This window comes from Elephas maximus, chromosome 14 (assembly GCF_024166365.1).
Source record: "Elephas maximus indicus isolate mEleMax1 chromosome 14, mEleMax1 primary haplotype, whole genome shotgun sequence".
NCBI lineage: Eukaryota > Metazoa > Chordata > Mammalia > Proboscidea > Elephantidae > Elephas > Elephas maximus.
Window position 1 is genome coordinate 9,119,501 of NC_064832.1, and position 6,171 is coordinate 9,125,671.

Genomic DNA, 6,171 nt, shown 5'->3' on the forward strand with positions numbered 1-6,171 from the left:
ATGCAGAGTGGGGGAGGTGGAGGATAAGGCAATTGACACCAATATAGTTGAAGAAAAATCTGAAAAAAGAATCAAAAAAAAAAAAAAAAAAGGAAGAAACCCTAAGAGTCATGTGGGACTCTATCAGGAAGAATAACTTGCGTGCGATTGGAGTTCCAGAACGGGGAGGAATGACAGAAAATACAGAGAGAATAGTTGAAGATCTGTTGGCAGAAAACTTTCCTGACATCATGAAAGAGATCATGATGACATCATGAAAGGATATCTATCCAAGATGCTCATCGAACACCATAGAAGGTTGATCCAAAAAGAAAATCACCAAGACATATTATCATCATCCTTGCCAAAACCAAAGATAAAGAGAAAATTTTAAAAGCAGCCAGGGATAAAAGAGAGGTCTACTACAAAGGAGAATCAATAAGTTCAGACTACTCAGCAGAAACCATGCAGTCAAGAAGGCAATGGGATGACATATATAGAGCACTGAAGGAGAAAAATGCCAGCCAAGGATCATATATCCAGCAAAACTCTCTCTCAAATATGAAGGTGAAGTTAAAACATTTACAGAGAAACACAAGCTTAGAAAATTTGCAAAAACCAAACCAAAGCTACAAGAAATACTAAAGGAAATTGTTTGGTCAGAAAATCAATAATGTCAGATACCAGCACAACACAAGGTCACAGAACAGAACATCCTGATATCAACTCAAATAGGGAAATCACAAAAACAAATTAAGATTAATTTTAAAAAGAAAAAAATGCTCAAAACGGGGAATCATTGAAGTCATTATGCAAAAGATCACAATACTCAAAGAGAGGGACTAAATACAGGAGGCATAGAGCTGACATATGGAGAGGGAAACAAGGCGATATAGGAGAATACAAGTTAGGTTTTTACTTAGAAAAATAGGGGTAAATATTAAGGTAACCTCAAAGAGGCCTAACAATTCCATAACTCAAAATAAAAACCAAGAAAAACATAACGACTCAGCAAACATAAATTCGACTACTATGAAAATGAGGAACACACAATTTACAAGGAAAAACATCTCAGCACAAAAAAGCAAGTGGAAAAATGAAATTGTCAACACACACAAAAAGACATCAAAATGATACTTATCTATAATTACACTGAATGTAAATGGACTAAATACACCAATAAAGAGACAGAGAGTTTCAGTTGGATAAAGAAACAAAATCCGTTTATATGCTGCCTACAAGAGACACACCTTTGACTTAGAGACACAAACAAACAAAAACTCAAAGGATGGAAAAAATATATCAAGAACGCAATACGCAAAAAAGAGCAGGAGTAGCAATATTAATTTCCGACAAAATAGACTTTAAAGTTAAATCCACCACAAAGGATAAAGAAGGACACTACATAATGATTAAAGGGACAATTGACCAGGAAGATATAACCATATTAAATATTTATGCACCCAAAGACGGGGCTGCAAAATACATAAAAAAAACTTTAACAGAACTGAAAAGTGAGATAGACACCTCCACAATTATAGTAGGAGACTTCAACACATCACTTTCAGAGAAGGGTAGGACTTCCAGTAAGAAGCTCGATAGAGACACGGAACACCTAATTGCTACAATCAACCAACTTGACCTCATAGACTTATACAGAACACTCCACACAACAGCTGCTAAGTATACTTTTTTTCTAGTGCCCATGGAACATTCTCTAGAATAGATCACATATTAGGTCATAAAACAAACCCTTGCAGAATCCAAAACATAGAAATATTACAAAGCACCTTCTCAGACCATAAGGCCCTAAAGGTGGAAATCAATAACAGAAAAATAAGGGAAAAGAAATGAAATACTTGGAAACTGAACAATACCCTGCTCAAAAAAGACTGGGTTATAGAAGACATTAAGGAGGCAATAAAGAAATTAATAGAATGCAACGAGAATGAAAACACTTCCTATCAAAACCTATGGGACACAGCGAAAGCAGTGCTCAAAGGTCAATTTATATCGTCAAATGCACACATACATAAAGAAGAAAGAGCCAAAATCAGAGAACTGTCCCTACAACTTGAAAAAATAGAAAGCGAACAACACAAGCATCCATCAGGCACCAGAAGAAGACAAATAATAAAAATTAGAGCTGAACTAAATGAATTAGAGAACAGAAAAACAATTGAAAGAATTAACAAAGTCAAAAGCTGGTTCTTTGAAAAAATTAACAAAATTGATAAACCGTTGGCCAGACTGACTAAACAAATACAGGCAAGGAAACAAATAACCCGAATAACAAACGAGATGGGCCACATCACAACAAACCCAACTGAAATTAAAAGAATCACATGAGATTATTATGAAAAATTGTACTCTAACAAATTTGCAAACCTGGAAGAAATGGATGAATTCCTGGGAAAACACTACCTACCTAAACTAACACAATCAGAATTAGAACAACTAAATAGACCCATAGCAAAAAAAGAGATTGAAAAGGTAATCAAAAAACTCCCAACAAAAAAGAAGCCCTGGCCCGGACAGCTTCACTGCAGAGTTCTACCAAACTTTCGGAGAAGAGTTTACACCACTACTACTAAAGGTATTTCAAAGCATAGAAAATATTGGAATACTACCGAACTCATTCTATGAAGCCACCATCTCCCTAATAACAAAACCAAGTAAAGACATCACACAAAAAAGAAAATTACCGACCTATATCCCTCATGAACATGGATGCAAAAATCCTCAACAAAATTCTAGCCAATAGAATTCAACAACATATCAAAAAAATAATCCACCACGACCAAGTGGAATTTATACCAGGTAATAATCCACCATATCAATAAAACAAAAGACAAAAACCACATGATCTTATCAATTGATGCAGAAAAGGCATTTGACAAAGTCCAACACCCATTCATGATAAAAACTCTCAGCAAAATAGGAATTGAAGGAAAATTCCTCAACATAATAAAGGGCATCTATACAAAGCCAACAGCCAACATCATTCTAAATGGAGAGAGTCTGAAGGCATTTCCCTTGAGAACGGGAACCAGACAAGGATGCCCTTTATCACCGCTGTTATTCAACATTGTGCTAGAGGTTCTAGCCAGAGCAATTAGGCTAGACAAAGAAATAAAGGGCATCCGGATTGGCAAGGAAGAAGTAAAATTATCTCTATTTGCAGATGACATGACCTTATACACAGAAAACCCTAAGAAATCCTCCAGAAAACTACTGAAACTAATAGAAGCGTTCAGGAGAGTATCGGGATACAAGATAAACATACAAAAATCAGCTGGATTTCTCTACACCAAAAAAAGTACATCAAAGAGGAAATCACCAAATCAATGCCATTTACAGTAGCCCCCAAGAAGATAAAATACTTAGGAATAAATCTTATCAAAGATGTAAAAGACCTATACAAAGAAAACTACAAGGTACTACTGCAAGAAACTAAAAGGGACCTACATAAGTGGAAAAACATACCTTGCTCAGGGATAGGAAGATTTAACATGGTAAAAATGTCTATTCTACCAAAAGCCATCTATACATACAATGCACTTCCGATCCAAATTCCAATGACATTTCTTAATGTGATGGAGAAACAAATCACCAACTTCATATGGAAGGGAAAGAAGCCCCAGATAAGTAAAGCATTACTGAAAAAGAAGAAGAAACTGGGAGGCCTCAGTCTACCTGATTTTAGAACATATTATACAGCCACAGTAATCAAAACAGCCTGGTACTGGTACAACAACAGACACGTAGACCAATGGAACAGAATTGAGAACCCAGATATAAATCCATCCACACATGAGCAGCTGATATTTGACAAAGGCCCAGTGTCAGTTAATTGGGGAAAAGATAGTCTTTTTAATAAACGGTGCTGGCATAACTGGATATCCATTTGCAAAAAAATGAAACAGGACCCATACCTCACACCATGCACAAAAACTAACTCCAAATGGATCAAAGAACTAAACATGAAGTCTAAAACGATAAAGATCATGGAAAAAAAAATAGGGACAACCTTAGGAGCCCTGATACAAGGCATAAACAGAATACAAAACATTACCAAAAATGACGAAGAGAAACCAGATAACTGGGAGCTCCTAAAAATCAAACACCTATGCTCATCTAAAGACTTCACCAAAAGAGGAAAAAGACCACCTACAGACTGGGAAAAAATTTCAGCTATGACTTCTCCGACCAGCGCCTGATCTCTAAAATCTATATGATTCTGTTAAAGTTCAACCACAAAAAGACAAACAACCCAATCAAAAAGTGGGCAAAGGAGATGAACATGCACTTCACTAAAGAAGGTATTTAGGCAGCTAACAGATACATGAGAAAATGCTCTTGATCATTAGCCATTAGAGAAATGCAAATTAAAACTATGAAGAGATTCCATCTCACTCCAACAAGGCTGGCATTAATCCAAAAAACACAAAATAATAAATGTTGGAGAGGCTGCGGAGAGATTGGAACTCTTATACACTGCTGGTGGGAATGTAAAATGGTACAACCACTTTGGAAATCCATCTGGCATTATCTTAAACAGTTAGAAATAAAACTACCATACAACCCAGAAATCCCACTCCTCCGAATATACCCTAGAGAAATAAGAGCCTTTACATGAACAGATATATGCACACCCACGTTTATTGAAGAACTGTTTACGATAACAAAAAGCTGGAAGCAACCGAAGTGTCCATCAATGGATGAATGGTTAAATAAATTATGCTATATTCACACAATGGAATACTATGCATCGATAAAGAACAGTGAAGAATCTGTGAAACATTTCATAACATGGAGGAACCTGGAAGGCATTACACTGAGTGAACTTAGATGCAAAAGGACAAATATTGTATAAGACCACTATTATAAGATCTTGAGAAAAAAAAATAGCATAAACTGAGAAGAACACATACTTCTGTGATTACGAGAGGGGGGAGGGAGGGAGGGTGGGAGAGGGTTTTTTACTGATTAATTAGTAGATAAGAACTACTTTAGGTGAAGGGAAGGACAATACTCAATACAGGGAAGGTCAGCTCAACTGGACTGGACCAAAAGCAAAGAAGTTTCCAGGAAAAACTGAATGCTTCAAAGGTCAGCAGGGCAAGGGCGGGGATTTGGGGACTATCGCTTAAGGGGACTTCTAAATCCATTGGCAAAATAAATTCTATTATGAAAACATTCTGCATCCCACTTTGAAGTGCGGCGTCTGGGGTCTTAAATGCTGACAAGTGGCCATCTAAGATGCATCAATTGATCTCAACCCTCCTGGATCAAAGGAGAATGAAGAACACCAAGGTCACACAGTAACTAAGAGCCCAAGAGACAGAAAGGGCTACATGAACTAGAGACTTACATCATCCTGAGACCAGAAGAACTAGATGGTGCCTGGCCACAACCGATGACTGCCCTGACAGGGAGCACAACAGAGAACCCCTGAGGGAACAGGAGAACAGTGGGATGCAGACCCCAAATTCTCATAAAAAGACCAGACTTAATGGTCTGACTGAGACTAGAAGAATCCCGGCGGTCATGGTCCCCAAACCTTCTCTTGCCCCAGGGCAGGAACCATTCCTGAAGACAACTCATCAGACATGGAAGGGACTGGATAATGGGTTGGAGAGAGATTCTGATGAAGAGTGAGCTACTTGTATCAGGTGGCCACTTGGGACTGTGTTGGCATCTCCTGTCTGGAGGGGAGATGGGAGGGTAGAGAGGTTTAGAAACTGGTAAAACGGTCACGAAAGGAGAAACTGGAAGGAGGGAGTGGGCTGGCTCATTAGGGTGAGAGTAAATGGGAGTATGTAGTAAGGTGTATGTAAGCTTATATGTGACTGACTTGATTTGTAAACTTTCACTTAAAGCACAATAAAAATTATTTTTAAAAAAATCTATTATGCTACAGTTTATATGTATCCCTGTATATTCAGGCAGGTTTGAGTACTGCATCTACATATAGAAAATATGTGATGCCTGAGATGTCAATGGTAATTACCATTGTATTTGTAGAGTTGTCTAATTTTATTATCTAGACATTTATTGCAAATTACAAGTGACTTGCCATATGCAGGGAGTGTTGATACTCTTTTTCCCCTAAGGGCATATGGTATAAACAAAAGTCAAACAATAAATGATGAATAGTATTGCTTTTGTAATATTAGAAAACATGCAATT